The sequence below is a fragment of the Micropterus dolomieu genome, linkage group LG08, assembly GCF_021292245.1.
Source record: "Micropterus dolomieu isolate WLL.071019.BEF.003 ecotype Adirondacks linkage group LG08, ASM2129224v1, whole genome shotgun sequence".
In the NCBI taxonomy this organism is placed as follows: Eukaryota; Metazoa; Chordata; class Actinopteri; order Centrarchiformes; family Centrarchidae; genus Micropterus; species Micropterus dolomieu.
In genome coordinates this window covers 2,116,827-2,132,804 of record NC_060157.1, presented here as the reverse complement: position 1 = coordinate 2,132,804, position 15,978 = coordinate 2,116,827, and the positions used below count along the sequence as shown (strand labels likewise).

The following is a 15,978-nucleotide window of genomic DNA, read 5'->3' as shown; positions in this document are numbered from 1 at the left end:
TCCAGTTTGATGTGTACATGATGGTCAGCAACAATAGTCAGGTAGGCTGTCGCCTTTAAACGATGCTCAGTTGGTACGAAGGGGCCCAAAATGTGCCAAGAAAATATCCTCCACACCATTAAACCGATGGCAGGATGGATCCATGCTTTGGTGGTGTTTACACCAGATTCTGACCCTACCATCTGAATGTCGCAGCCGAAATCGAGACTCATCAGACCGGGCAACGTTTTTCCTCCTTCTATTGTCCAGTTTTGGTGAGCCTGTGTGAATTGTGGCCTCAGTTTCCTGTTCTTAGCTGACAGGAGTGGCACCCGGTGTGGTCTCCTGCTGCTGTAGCCCATCTGCTTCAAGGTTCGGCGTGATGTGCGTTTAGAGATGGTATTCTGCATACCTTGGTTGTAACGAGTGGTTATTTGAGTTTCTGTTGCCATTCTGTCATGTCAAACCAGTCTGCCCATTCTCCTCTGACCTCTGACATCAACAAGGCTTTTTAGTCCACAAAATATTTTTCTTTCTCTGACCATTCTCTGTAAACCCTAGAGATGGTTTATGGTTGTGTGTAAAAATCCCAGTAGATCAGCAGTTTCTGAAATACTTAGACCAGCACGTCTGGCACCAACAACCATGCCATGTCACTGAATTCCCCATTCTGATGCTCAGTTTGAACTTCAGCGAGTTGTCTTGACGTCGTCTACATGCCTAAATGCATTGAGTTGCTGCCATTTGTGATAACAAGCACTTGAACAGGTGTACCTAATAAAGTGGACGGTGAGTGTATGTTCACAATCTGTACTACTGTAATTTTATGGTGGTTCATTTCGTGCCAGGGGATCCCTCCTCTGTTGCTCTTCCATTTAGTTTTATCTAGGGCTGGGCACGTTAATACGTTAATTAATTAACGCAGACAATTATTTTATCTCAAGTTAACGCAGTTTTTATTACTATTATTAGTTTGAAAGTCCTTCTGTGCGCTACTTAAAATTATAGGCTACATAACTTTACCTGATAGGCCTTCATCTAGTTTACAAGAAATATTTTATTGCTGCTGTGTAAAGGGAATACTGCTGGGAAAAAGCACCTTATTTGTTTAAAGTATTTACAAACCACATGTTATTGCAGTACATTTAAAGTGCGCAGTACACTACTTTAGAATTCATTATTCAGTTTTGCGCATAACTATGTGATTAATTGCAAGAAATTCATGTGATTAATCACGATTAAAATAGTTTTAACCTTATCCGACTCAAAGGGTCTAAGGATGCCGTACAGCTCGGGAAGCCCCTTGACTCAAATGTGTGATTTTGGGCTGTGTAAAATAAAAAAACTGCTGTGATCTGGAAAAGAATAGAGGAGAGCAGGAGAGATTGAAGAGGAAAGGAAGCTACAGTTTTGACAACTCTCATTTAATGTGCAGCAACTTTGTGTCGAGTCCTCTAATTGGCTAACCCTTACCTTAACCAACTAACCAATCAGAGGAGGGGTTGTCGAAACAAACTAACTAACATGCGAGGAGAGAGCGGGGAGTAAATGCAGAGAGAGGAGAGCAGGCAAGGGGAGGAAAGAAAAGGAGCTGTGCAGGGGAGGAAGACGAAGAGAGGAGGAGGTGAGGATGAGGAGGAGAAACAACGATGGCTGAGAAGCTTTTCACTGAAGCGTGAAATGAGAATTTGAGGATTTTTACTGGTGGAAAACACAAGTACCCGCAGAGAAACACATGCACACCACACACACAATAACACACATCCGCCATCACTATCTAGCCTCCATGTGCACGTGTGTGTGTGTGCACGTGTGTGTGTGTGCATCAGCATGAAACAGAAAACAAGGACTTCCTCTCTGACTTCTTCTTCTTCTTTCTCCTCCTTGGTGCAAAATCAAAACCCTGGAAAGAGACTTTCCAGATGCAACAATGATAAAAACAGATTTAGTGTTAGTCGCACTTTAAACTGCATAATATTTTATTTATCGATAAAAATAAATAAATGAAGGACAGACAGACAAACAGGGTGACACAAAGACTTTATTATAATACATGCATAAAACAGAATAAATCAACCGAGGATGTCAAGGTCTAGTCATAATAATTACAACAACATCCCACAGTTACAGTGATTTAAATTAGTGTGAACGTTGTTAAATGTGACACACGTGTTTGTGACTGTATGTAAAGTAAGTCTGATTATTATAATCACCACCAGCAGTTAGTCGTGACTAATAATTCATTGCTGATGTTGCCCCCCTGGCCTGGTGGGGATCCTGTCTCTGTATGTAGAAACAAAGAGGCAGAAAACTTTAGCTTGCGTTCAGCTCGACTGCAGGATTTATTCTGCCTCTTCAACAAAGGAAGAAATTAACATTTGACTCCCTGAGGTAATGAACAAAATGCTTGTCGTAAGGATGTGCGGTATCGCCACATCTTCAGAAAATATCACAGTAATAATAACATATGTGAATACATTAGAACAGAAGCACAGCAAAACAAACAATATTGATGTCCATACTTTTCCTCCAACAACAAAACAACTTGTTCTCATTTGGTTATTGTACTTAACTAACATTTCCCAAAGTTCATCACTTTCATCACATTGCACATCAAACACCAATACACCGCTCATATCACTGCCACTCTTCTGTCCCACATTCACAAATTACTGTATTTCCATCACTTTTAAAGTCAATAACAAATGCGTTTAACAGAAGGTGTCACACACACCGAATAACAACATTTAGCAACATGCCCGCTAGCCTAGCATGGCCGCGTATAGCTAAACATCAGTGTTTAAACACATTACGGCAAAGGATTCACAACACTCTGATCCCTTATACTTACAGTATACATGCACGCAATTTTGCGTAACATCAACCCACTTGTATGTAGAAACAGGCAGAAAACTTTAGCTTCCTCCCAAGCGCTAGGCGCCACCTAGTGACCTGTTTAAGTATTGCTCTGTCATGGTAACTAGAAGAATACAATAAAATTGGCATTTTTTTTAACCATTTAAGACAATATCATAAAAGAATTACATGGGTGTCTATTTTTAAACACATTTTGTTTGTTAGTAATAACCGGTACCATAATGAACTGTACTAACTCAGTGACTGTTTAACATCTCTTGTTGCCTAATATATATGCATACGCCATTTTTTTAACCCTTTACGCTGACTTCTTTGTTTCTTCTTTTATAGTCTGCAGTGTTTTGTTGAAATAAACTAACATTATGTAAGATGAGTTTTTGTTTGTGTGATTTGGCGCCCCGACTAATTCAGCAGCGCTGTGTTAAATAAGGACAGCTGTACACTTGCATCTGTTATGATTACGTTATCAAAAATTAGAATGTCAACAACTTTGCTAACAGCCAAACATCAAGCGACATCACTGACTAGTCCAACAGAAAGAAGGCCAGCTCGCCGTCTGTCCTGCAGACTTTTATTTCACGAAGCTCTCGCCAACATCCGGCAGCGTCGCACTCGGTCTCTCTCTCTTTCTCTTCTTAGCTTCCTCCGTCTGCATCCTCTTTTGTCTCTTCTCCGCTGCCATTTGCTAACTTTACTTTGCTAACGCAGGACACGAGACACAGCAAGCCAGCTAATAAGATATTACTGAGAAGTCCAACAGAAAGAAGGTTAGCTCGCCGTCCGTCCTGCATCCTCTCAGATCTTTTAGCTCTAGCTTTTAGTGTCTGCATCACAGAATAAAACACACTGGCTAACGTCCCACTGCAGGTGGATAATATTCATGTAATATTTCAGGTGTAGCCACGTGGCTTTACTTTAAGGTCTGAAATTTAACAAGAGCTTTGAGGTTCCTGCTGAAGCTTCTCGGGCGAGACAACAAACAAATCAGACTTTGTGATTGACGTTTGTCGTCTTCTGCAGCTTCACGCAGACAAACAGACATTTCCAGAGAGATCAGGTTCAGGTCCTCGACCTGCCTGAAGACCTGTGTGGTCTTATTATCCTGTCCCCGCCAACACACACACACACACACACATACACACAATGAACCCACCAGACCACCAGCCCAGCTAATTGGAGATGTTGTATCACCTCCCTCGTGTCTCTTGCTCTTTCTGTTTCTTTCACATTCTCACACACACACAAACACACACACACAGCGACCCAGTGGGAATTGGCAGCTTGCAGCGAATTGAGAGAGAAGGCAGAAAGTCATTACTTCTCTCACTAGATTGTGTGTGTGTGTGTGTGTGTGTGTGTGTGTGTAATCCCGCCATCAGTATGCCAGTCATGCTTTGCAACAGAGGGAAGGAAATTGAAGAGAGAAAGAGAGGAGGGGAGAATAAGAGGAGGGGGGAGGCGACAGTCCAACATGGAGTTCTTTTGATTACAGATTGGTAAATGTTCTTTCAGTCACCACCACCACCACCTCCTCCTGCTCCTCCTCCTCTTCATCGTCTCCTCGCTCTCTCTTCACTCGAGGGATTTCAGGGTAGACGTGAGAAGAATCGCTGACTGTGGCTGTGTGTGTGTGCTGTACTGTATTTGGTTATTACCCTGCAGCGCGCCGTCGTGTTTTTTAAAGCGCGGGGTCGCCGAGGTCGTCTGCAACAAGTTAAAACTGGAAATGGTCTGCGGTACCTGCAGCCGCTGTGTCGTTGTTTCATTATATTCTGGCCTGTAGTCGTCTAAACTCAGTTTCCTCTCCTCACCTTCACGAGCAGAGGCTGAGGTTGTAGATGAAGTCACTTTTTTGGATGATAATGATGCAGTTTAGTTCTTCGGATGTCCCAGTTGAGCTTTTTTAGCCCCTGTCCTGATCCGAGCCCTGTAATATTCACCATACGGAGTCCCATCAGATGCAGTAGGCGTGTCCTCACTGTGGTTTAGACATTAATGGCTGTGTGATGTGTTATTTTGAGGGGACAGCAAATGTACACTGTTATACAAGCTGCACACTCACTACTTTACAGTGTAGCAAAGTGTCATTTCTTTAGTGTTGTCACATGAAAAGATTTACAAAAATGTGAGATACAGTACTTGCATATTCATTCTGTTGTCAAGGGCAGCTTTTTTCCACCCGAGGACGTTTGCAAAACTAAAATAATTTCTCTTTGTTAAGGATTTCGAGATTGTTTTGCTCGCGCTTATTAATTCTTTGTACTCTGGAATATGTGACTCATTATCATCACACTTGCAGCTTGTTCACAATGCGGCTGTTAGGTTGTTGACTGGTAGACGGAAGAGCACTTCATGGACCGGCTCCATCGTATATTTCAAACCTCCTAGTGTTCATCTCTCTTCCAGGCCCTTTAGATCATCAAACCAGTTCCTTTTAGCCGTTCGACAGATGAAAACAAAGGGTGATCGGTTGCGGCCCCGAGACCGTGGAATTAACTTCCCTTTAATATCAGGTCATCCTCCACCACCGAGACTTTTAAGTCAAGGCTTAAAAATAATTGTTGCCTTTCGAGTCTGTTCAGGGACACTTTAACTTTTACTTGTTTTCCTATTTGTTGTTTTCATTTGATTAGTCTGTTTTTTATTGCATAACTTTGTACAGCACTTTGTTCAACATTGGTCGTTTTTAAATGTGCTTTATAAATAAACTGACTTGACTCGTAGGTTGTTTAAATATGTATCTGACACGTTGAAATAACAGTTGCACAACTTGTGGCACGCCTTATTTTTCATGGGCTTCCTGATCCAAATACTGAAGGTTCAAAAGTATTAAGTTGATCAGCTTCAATTATGGATCTGATAACGTGACCCTGATATTGATGAGCGATCAGTGAGAGAGAGAAGACGTCTCACTCTGTTGGAACTACAGAAACCCTCAGATTGAACAGCGGTGTTACAGAGCGGAGCTTCTTCCCTCACATAAGGATCTTTGGTCAAGTTCAGACTCAGAAACTAACAGCAGGCAAGTTTAATTTTGTTCTGTCGTCCAGGTTTCTCACAAGAACACTGGCGGGATGAGTTTTACTTATGGCTGGACAATAAAACAATAACAATAATTATCGCGATATATATTTTTTCAACAGCAATATAACAAATGTTCAATAAATATTCAATAAATGTTGGATTTTATACACTTATTTTTCATTAAGATGTTTGTTTTGTTGAGGAAAAAGGACTGAAAAAAGCTTTTACTTGTGTTTTTTTTTGTTTACTCGTGCATATTTGTTGACAAAGATTTTATCATAATTGTTTTGAATGTTCTGCCTCAGATTTGTGAAGTGATCCACTGTTTGGCCTCAAGTGTTGCCCTTAAAGAAGAATTTAAACCACAATTAACAATCAGGTTTCTTCAACTAACTCACTCAGGAGCAAAACTCAGCCTTTTAAACTCGAAAGAAATAGTTTAAACAGTTTGATACTTATCGTGATAATTATCGATATCGAAAGATATGAAACTTTTTATCTTTTGGCCGTATCGTCCAGCCCTAGTTTTACTGCACTATGAATACAGAAAGGTTTAAATGCAGCACTTTCACTTGCAGTGGAGTATTTTAACAGAGTGGTATTTAAGTAAAGAATCTGAACACTTCTTCCACTGCTGCTAACGAAGACATCTTTAGTTTGAGACATTCTGACGTCATCTGAGCGGACGTTGGATGAGAGATGTTTTGTTCCTGATCTCAGATATGTGGGTAACAGTAAAAAGCCGCTTGTAAAGTGAACATGAAGGTAATGAGGACCTAAAAGCAAGACATTTTGGTCCTCTGTTAACGGTCTCTTCTGTCTCTGTTTGTCTCTGCAGGACTGAACACAGCAGGAGACCCGACACACACTGCAGGTAAACCTCCTTCTCACACAGATTTGACTGGTTTTAGGACCCAGAAACAGTCACGGGATAAGTTTTACTGATTTATTAAATTAAGACATGGTGAAAAAACTTACAGTGATTAAATCCAACCAGTGCACACAAAACCAGATCTTCCCAAAAGCAAAGTGATGGAAGGGGTTAAGGAAAAAAAATCCACCGAAACAAAAGAAACACTGATCCAAAAACAGACGGGCAGGAATGAAACGTAAATCCAAAATCACAGGTGTTACGAACCAGCCGGACGAGAACAAACAGAACAGAAAAGAATACACAGAAACACACACAAGCAGCGGAGGGTGAACAAACTTCAAAATAAAACAGGAAAAAGGACAGAACTTAGACATTTACAATGTCTACAATTACAACTTTCTCTGCAATCAAGATTTTAAAAAGTGCTTGTAATTATTTAACTTATTGTAAACCAGTTATCTTGTGACTAAAATGATTTTAAGCCACCATCTGATGTTTTTGTTATCTTGGGATAATGAGAGATAAATAACCGCTCCACGAAACGAGTTTATATCCTAAAATAATAAAGTAATGCTTTGTTAATCGTGAGGAAAACGTGCCATCTCAAGATAACACGGTTGTGAGTCAGAAAAAGAGGTGTGGTTAGATTAGTGTGTGTGTGTGTGTGTGTTACAGACGCACACTGATTGATACACACTCCTGAGTCCGTTCCCATGTTGTGACCCAGTAACAGGAGCCTCACATTCCTGATTAATGATGCAGGTTGGACCCATAAATGACGACACACAAGCAGCCCGACACATTTCTACAGTCACTTCGACACGTCGACATACAGCGCAGTCGCACAAGTGAAGGTGGTGCATTCAAGGACGGGGAACAACGCCCTCCTCCCCTCTCGTGCTTTTCATCAGTCCATAATCCAACTCACAAGATAAATGATCAAATCGCTGCACTGATTTTCTTTACACAGACCAGTGTTATGAATGACGTTGCTGAGGTGCCGTCTGCTAACGAAATGTCACATCACATCTTTCAGGATTGGTTGATCTTATACTTTCAGTCAGAAAAAGTGCCGTGCGCTCAGGCAGTGGACGGGTTTTAATGACAGATGTTTTAACTCAGCAGGATAAGTTTACTTCATTTATTAAAGAAAAACAGAAAGGGTTCAAACTTACGGAGTTCCTGTCCAAACAAAACAAAATAATCCAAAAAAGCAAACATAAATAGTCCTTCAGTAATCCCAAAGAATGACAGGCGGGTGTGAAGCGTAAATCCCAAATAATGGAAGAAGAAAGAATTTCAGCTCAAAGCAGGATCTTCTCCTAAACTAAGTAGTTTTCTTTCCTAAACCTAACAAAATTGCAATATTTCACTAAGTTAACCACAATTTTATTTTGAAAGTCTAACCAGGCGTTTTTCTTATTCTTGCTAACTTGATCACGGAACCCTACATGTCCAAAAACGACGCTAAAAGGTACCGAGTGCAAATGAAACTGTTGAGCAGGACCGTGACATGAGGCGCAAGGCGCTTGTGATTGGCGAGCAGATCTGTCACACAAGGACGACAACGTAATGAATTTGTAACTGCATGACTGTTTAAAAACGAGTCAGATGTGCTAATTAACCTACATTAGCTAATTACGTTCTTTCGCAATTTAGATTTGAAAACAATTAGTCGTTCAGCCCTAATGTGGTCACCGGAGACGCATTTTAATGACAGGGGGAAGCATCCTGATAAAGGGGCCACGTGTCGGCGCTGTTGGATCAGGATCTGCAGCTAAATCCAACCATTTGCTCCAAGGACCGCGGCTGAACTTTTCCCCAAGATGAATTGGAATCGGCCTGATTCTGCGAGCAGACGGACAAACTGGCACAGATCAGAGCGGCAGAACGTCTTAAAGACCTGCTGCTGGAACCAGGAACGAACACGGAGAGTTCTTTTTCTTCTCAGTTTTGCGTTGAGTAAAACTGCCTCTGAAAACGTCCCCTTCAACATCAGGTTTAGGTCTCGATGTACGGTGGCCGTTACAGCCGAGTTACTGTTGAATAACTCGGCGAGTTGTATCTGAGTTGATAACACTGACGAGTGCAGGTCAAACAGTGACAGCTTGTTTCAGGCTGAAGTCTGCGGCGTCGACAGAAAACAGCTTGTTTCCCTGCAGATGAACCTGGTTGGACTCCAGATGACCGCCACTCCTCCACATTCCTCTGTGTGTGTGTGTGTTTTCCCACATGTGTTTCTGATCACCGAGTGTTTGCAGAGAGAGGTGGATGAGACCGAAAAACTAGAGCCCGACCGATTTATCGTTTTGCAGACATTATCGGCCAACATAAGCTACTTTTATAACAGCCGATATATGACTATTAAAAAAGAGACACGGAGTCTAAATCGCCAACAGCAGATAACGCTGCCTGTTGCTAAATTAGCCACAAAGCTAATGCCGTGTTTATCAGTGGAGGAGGCTGACGTTAACGATTAAACTGTAGTGTCTAGTTACAGTCGGCGTGTCAGCAATGATTAAACGTGAGCTGAACAAGTAACTAACACACAGTTGCAGGTCCTCGTTGTAGACAGTCATGTAGTATTAAATTAATTCAAGGGCGGCGTATCCTCTGCGACACTGTATCATCGAGCCAGAAGTGTGTTAGGAAATCGTTTCTGCAACATTGGATAGAATTAACAGTGCAGATGTAGAAAGTAGAAGTCATCGTGGCAGATTATATGTATGGTAATGACTACTGCATGACAATATATATATATACTCTATAATTTATAATAAATCAGATATTTTAAAAATGCTTTCTGTAGTTTTATACATCTTATTTATCAAAACTTTAATATATTTTGTTGTACTTTTGTTCAAAGTACTAAAGTTTATTTTGAAGCTGCATTATGTCGTGGCATCTTGGTGAGGTCTCAACAAATGTGGGATAATTTTTGTTAATTTATGCGTTTATTAAAATAAGGGGTTAAAAGAATATCTGCCGATATATCGGCTATCGGATTTTAAAATCCACAAATATCAAAATCGGTATCCTTCGGGCTCTACCGAAAACTGGTCACATTGCCACTGTCACCGACGTCTTTTTTAGTAATCTTCAATTTCAAACAGAGGAATGATCGACTGAAGGTCTGATTAATTGGTTTACTGCCTGTTCGATTGATTCCCGGGCGGCTGATGAAGTCACCCAGCGTGTAGATGTCAGATCGTTGACCTCAAACACTCGTCCCTGAACGTGTTGACATTTCTCCTTTTTTTAAAATTTGTACTGAGTCAGATCTGAACGATTGATCTTCATACAAGCCAATTTATCGATCAGTACCATCTCGTAGCAGATGTATTGTGTTTAAACGTCGGCCGATAAGGAAGAACAAAGGTCAGTGCAGGTTTATGTATCTTAGTCTGAATAACTAATAAAGACATTCCTTTGGAAAACTACTTTCACCACCAATTTCAGGAATCCTTATAGATAATATTTGTTCTCTGATTTTCTTTCCTACTCTTGAATATTTGTATAACAGTATCAGCCTCAAAATCATGTGAGTCCATCTAAATATACCTTTTAATTAAAGTTATCGTTTTCAAGGTAAAGAAGCAACTTTTGTGCTCCTGTCCTTGAGTTTTGTTTTGTATTTAGAGAGTAAAGGTGTGGTGATGATGAATGAGGAACCAGATTTGGGCGTTAGGACTTATCGGACCAACTTGGACCAGGTCTGTTCCAGTCTGGCTCAGTTCTTCAGTCTAGGTCGGCAGATAAAATAGTGTGTGATGTGTTTCTGATGTGAAGTCTTCAGACCCGGTCGCTTCCAGTCGCTCTGCTCCGTTTCGCCGCATTTACCACAAAGGGATTTCTGCCACAGCTCCAGCGGTTCCTGAGCAGTGGTTGGTTCATTTACTCGTTGGTTCAGTCGTTGCACCTGTGCACATTTTGAAAATAATCTTCATGCTGGTTAGTCTCTGTAGGTTTCAGCTCGTCTTCAGTTTCGTCCCAAGCTTTAGTTTCATCGGTTTTTCCGGTGATGAAATTAAGCGTCTGTTCATTTTAATATCCACGCTTAACTCACTTGCTTTAAGAAGATAAGTTTAGTTTGAATGCTGCAGGAGAGTTTGCTGTGAGGCTGAAACGTCCTTTCAGGAGAAACGGGTCAGATGTACATCAGGGATTATTTCTATATCCGTGTTGCAGCTACTTCATCACACACAGCAAAGCCATGTATCTAGCTGTACATGATACCTGCCATATTGACAAAACTGTGAGTTTCCTGACTGCAGTCACCACTGGGACTGAACCAGTAATCCTGTAATGTGTGCGTGAGCGCTTGTTTTAATATATTTGTGGAGTCCAAAAACTGGGAATCCACTATACGTGTGGGGTCCAACAGCTTTGTGGGGACCAGAATGCTCAACCCCACAAGTGTAAAGACTTGGTTTTAGGGTTCAGGTTAGAGTGAGGTTAGGGTTACAGTTAGGCATGTAGTTGTGATGTGTTAGAGGGCAAGGAAATACATTATGTAAATGACAGGTCCCCACGAAGATTGGGGTGTGTCTTTGTGAGGACCAGTTTTTTGATCATTACACCCTGAGTGTGGGGAGATCTTGTTCTTCTGGTCCTACCTTCTGTGCCGTTTGATGGTTCAGACTTGGTTTTAAGGTTAGAGGAAGGTTTAAGTTCATGTTGGGGGCGGTGGGATGAATTAAGCACATAATGGTACTTACAAGTATGTAAGTACGAACATGTGTGTGGCTGAGAGAGAGATGTGTTATTCCTTTGGCGTCCTATCCAAATCTCAGAGGGAATTATTTGCAAAATTCAAATATTGTTCTCTGCAGCGCCAGCACTGATCCGGAAGTTGATTGGCTGACTGGGCTCAAGATTTCTGAGAAACAACACCCAGCAGCAGTGAAAGAGCTGCCCATCCCTCTTTTGCTGAGGTGACCAGATATCTGAAATGAAAACCAGGGACATTTTTGGTTTGGTGGTCAGTATGTGATTAAAAAATATAATGTTGTTATGCATAAAATAAAAAAGGGGGACGGTTTTATAATCTTTTAAATAGAACTCTTCTGTATGAAATCAAGTCATTTTGTGGCAGAATCTACCTCTCAATCAATAAGTAGAGGCTGCAATCACTTCCTGGCGAGCAGAATACTGCATAACATGAGTTGTATTGGCTATTTAGAGGTATTTTAACAGGTAAAAAAGTACTTGATTGGTTGGTACACAGCAAGTTAAATAATATAGAATCATAAGGATAATTGCAAAAGAGATCATGTCTTTATTTTATATTTAACTCAGCAGTAAATCATGTTAATTATAGGCTACGTCCAAATATAAACAAGGATATTAGACATAGGCCTACCAAACAACAGGCTTCTGTTATTACCTATAATCACGTAAATGTCAGGCCTGGTTACGCTACAAACTGCAAACACTTATTTGGCCATATTTGTGATTATTTCGTTAAAAGAAATGGTAAAGTTTCACAAAGACACGCCGGACAATCCAGCTTAAAAGGAGACCTATTAAACTGCTTTTCCAGTCCTATATTGTAGTTCTGTAACACCTGTATGGCAGCTTTGCATGATTCAAAGTTAAAAAAATTTTTTTTCTTGTTCTGATTCTTCATGTAGGCCTTCATTTCAGCCTCTGTCTGAAACAAGCTGTAGATGCTCCTGTCTCTTTAAGCCCCCTAAATGATGAAAGTTTTTGAAAGTTTGGCCATGTTTAACATGATCATTGTAACAATGTGGATATGTCGTAAAATGTGGGAAAGCATCTATTATGCTTTTCCACATGTCTCCTTTAACACACAACACGTGATCGTGTCCTGGCTTCATGCGGCACTTCGAGCTCTGTATGTTGATGCAATGGCACTCGTTATCGAGGAGTAGCAAAGAGGTATGATGACAAACAGAGGGGAATAAGTTTAGAAGGGGGGCGTTGGTGTACTAGCCCGACAACGTCTGCGTTTTTTTAGCCCAAGCCCGACCTGAGACAGACACAAATATCACTGCACTGTCTCTGATACACACAATTTAATTAATTTCAGGATAACCCCTTGAGATGTATCATCTCATTTTCAAAGGGGTTCTGCAGCATCCATGCACAGACACAAAAATTAACCACACAGCACATATACAAAAACACAATACAAACACAGACATATATACAAAAAACAAAAACTCGCTCACCTGCCCTTACCCCTGCAATTAACATAGCACATATATTAAAGTATATTGCCAAATAATCAGCTGAGTGCATTAAACAACTAATACATCATTTATCAATATGCCTTATGACAAAATGTAACATGCAGGATAACGTCACATCTCACATAGGAATGTCCAAAGAAAATCAAGATAAAAGTCATGTTCGTATACATACTAATATATATTTTCTACATAAACCATTTATATGTAACACCATTGGTATTCTTAATAACAAGAGCATGAAGTTTTAAGAAAAGAAAAAAGTGACGATTTGAATAAGTGAAATGTGGAAATAGATCTCAAGAAAAGAGGAAGGTTATTCCAGCCTTGAGGGCCCTTATATTGAAATGCTCTCCTACCAGCTCCAGAAAACGTAGTAGTACAGTAAAAAATGTTGGACATTGGAGGTCTAAGTGAGTATGTCGAGCAATAAGGTATTAAGTGCTGTTTAAGGTACGCAGGACAGTTGGAGTAAACACATTTGAAGATAAACAGAATCCAGTGGTTTAGGTTGCAGCCAGTGAGTCATACATAAGACAATGATGAGTTTTAAATGGACAGTTTAGTATAAATCTGCAAAGGGAATTGAATACAACATTAAGAGGTCTAAGATTGGACTCAAAGGTATTAGTGTAAATTATGTCTGCATAATCAATGATTGGTATTACCAGTTGAGAAATAATTTTTTCTGACTTGAGTTGTAAAACCATTGATTGATCTGTACAGAGTATTAAGACATCCATATACTTTCCTAATGATATTGTCAATGTGCATCTTAAAGGTAAATGTTCTAAGAAGTAAACTTATTATTGGCCTCAAACATAACAAGCAGTTCCACTGACAATCATGCCCACAAATGTTAATACCGACTGTCCATTACGGAGAAGCATAAGCATGCAGTAGAGAATATAGCCCAGCAGTTAAACAAGAATCGGCCCGGCCTGAATCGACTCAGCGTGTCGGGACTTGGCGACCCTGTCGCGCCATTTTTGAACTAAAGGAAGGTGTAGAATATTTAATTTAAGTGGTTTGGGTGGATGTTGGGCCTGAAACCAGACTTTCACCCAAGAGACCAGTGTTCGTTTCCCGTGTGAAACAAAAAGTCAACAGTGAAGTTACATAAGCTGCGTAAGTTTTTTTAACCCTAACTGTGACCTTTTCCTAAAGTGAAACCAAATAACCTCACCAAATTGCAACATTTGACAACATTAAGTTCATACTGTTTCACAACGTTCACCACTAGTTTCATTTCTAATTATTAGGTGACGTGTGTATACAGGAGAATCAAGAAAAAAACAACAAAGCAAAATAAAAAAATAGATGAAAAATGGGCTAATCAAAAGTTTTTGGGAAGTAAAATAAAAAGCAGGACAGAGATAACTCTAACAAGGTAAGTGAGCTGAAATTTAGTTTCTTTCCTCTTATTTATGGAACAGCGGGCACCTGTAAGTGTAGTTTCGTCTTAATGTGTTGAAGGAAGGGAGTCTATACTAAAAGTGTCTGTGGAGCCCCGTAATGGAAATCTTATTTTCTCTAGTTTGAGGAAGAATAGTAAATCTTTGATCCAGTGTATAAAGATAAGACAGTCTGCATCTCTCCATTTAAATAAAATTAGGGGTATGGCAATGTCGAATTTATTAATTAAGTCTAGGGCTGGACAATAAAACAATAACAATAATTATCGCAATATAATTTTTTCAATAACAATATAACAAATGTTCAATAAATATTCAATAAATGTTTGATTTTATTCACTTGAATCATTCACGAATTAGGACTTAATTTTTTTATTAAGACGTTTATTTTGTTGAGGAAAAAGGGACTGAAAAAAGCTTTTACTTGATTTTACTCATGCATATTTGTTGGCAAAGATTTTCTCATAAATGTTTTGAGTGTTCTACCTCAGATCTGTTAAGTGATCCACTGTTTGGCTCATTATTGTGATAATTCTGGATATATTACTATTGCTAACCTGACCGTCCAAAAATGACACAAAAGGAGTAGCAAGGGCGTTAAAAAGCAACGCCAAGGGGTTTTGACCAAGCGTCCATATGTGACGAGGTGGGACATGCGTTGACACGTCAGAGACCGCGACGCTCTGCGGCACTCAGCTGATTAGGTGGCACCCGGGTAAAACTAACGCAGCCAATAACGTCAGCAGTAAATCCTGCCTTCATCAGGGTGAGAGGCTCGACGAACGTGATGGACTGGAGGCTGTGAATGTAAACGTATCAGTCAACCCTGCATTGAGCTGTGAACCACGTCCACATACGGTCTGTGTGCCTATAGGAGCATTCAGCACTGTGTGAATGTATATATATATATATATATATATATATATATATATATCTCCAGTGGTCATCTCCCAGCAGAGCTCTCCTGCTCTCCATCAGTCTATTTCTGTCTCTGAGTGGGCAGGATGGATGAACCGCCCGGAGGGATGGAGAGAGACCGAGAGATGGAAGTGGAGGAGGTGGAGGAGGAGGAGGAGGAGGAGGAGATGGATGTGGTGTATTTTCGTCCGCTCTTGTTTTGATCGACCTGTGTCACTCGGTGAAGCTCTTTGTGTTGAATCTGTTTTGTTTACAGCTCGTAATAAATTAAGTGGAGCTGACTTCGCTCAGAGAGAGATGGAGGGAGAGTAATACTGTGATGGAGGAAGGAAAGAGGCTGTGGATGGAGAGAGTGAGGAGACACTGAACACTAACAGCTGATAAAGCAAATATCACTGCAACAGTTTCAACATTTGATTCTTTTAAGCTAAAAGTTTTACAACTCACTGGTTTTTGCTTTAAAAATTAGGACAATCAGTAAAGATTTTTTTATAAACAGATTCTTATTGATTTTACTCTTGATCATGACAGCTGCATGAAGTCTCTCTCAGCAGTTACTTTATTACAAAGATTGCACAGAACTATTGATTATTTTCTCATTCAGCTTTCAAAAACTATCCTCTGCTCTGACGCTGTCTCCTCTCCTTCCTCCTCTCCTCCCTCCTCTCGTTCCTCCTCT

The 15,978-nt window shown here is 40.3% G+C and overlaps 1 protein-coding gene across 9 annotated transcripts in view; it reads left to right on the top strand.

Moving 5' to 3' along the window:
• The window catches only part of sulf2b (sulfatase 2b), a 276,394-nt gene that overhangs the window by 137,946 nt on the left and 122,470 nt on the right, over window positions 1–15,978 (top strand). For all 9 annotated transcript variants that reach the window (XM_046055572.1, XM_046055570.1, XM_046055569.1 and 6 more), the window contains one exon: window positions 6,719–6,754. The gene's annotated coding sequence lies outside the window, so the exon portion shown is untranslated. The remainder of the gene's footprint in view (window positions 1–6,718; window positions 6,755–15,978) is intronic.